Genomic DNA, 504 nt, shown 5'->3' with positions numbered 1-504 from the left:
TGTTGTACATAGGGTTGCTATGGGTTGGAGCTGACTCAACAGCACGTAAGAACAACAACATGAGTCAGAATCAGCTTTACGACAGTGGGTTTTGGTTTGCAAGCCACATGAAAAAACAAATAATTCTCATCTCCTAATTTATATAAATGGCTGCTGTTTTCTTTACCAATTATAACTTTAGCTCTATTCCATTCTTTCTACCTATTAGATAAAAACTGAGATCATTGTAGAATTACCACTATTTCCCAACTGTACTAAATCCAGATCAAATCCCTTGAACGCTGAAAAAATCACATAACACAAGCCCAAATCCTAAAGAAGATCTTTCTAACATGCTTTTATTGAGATATTTCAGGGTTCTTGCTACAATAAGTGATTAGCCCAAATTATATAGGTATATATATATTTTATTGTGATTTGGGTGAAGATTTACAGAGCAAATTCATTTTCCATACAGCAGTTCACATACACTTTGTCTCATGACATTGACCACAGTTTACCACA

Source organism: Orycteropus afer, unplaced genomic scaffold, assembly GCF_000298275.1.
Source record: "Orycteropus afer afer isolate SDZICR_OR568_19922 unplaced genomic scaffold, OryAfe1.0 scaffold00481, whole genome shotgun sequence".
NCBI lineage: Eukaryota > Metazoa > Chordata > Mammalia > Tubulidentata > Orycteropodidae > Orycteropus > Orycteropus afer.
This window is presented reverse-complemented; position numbering follows the sequence as displayed.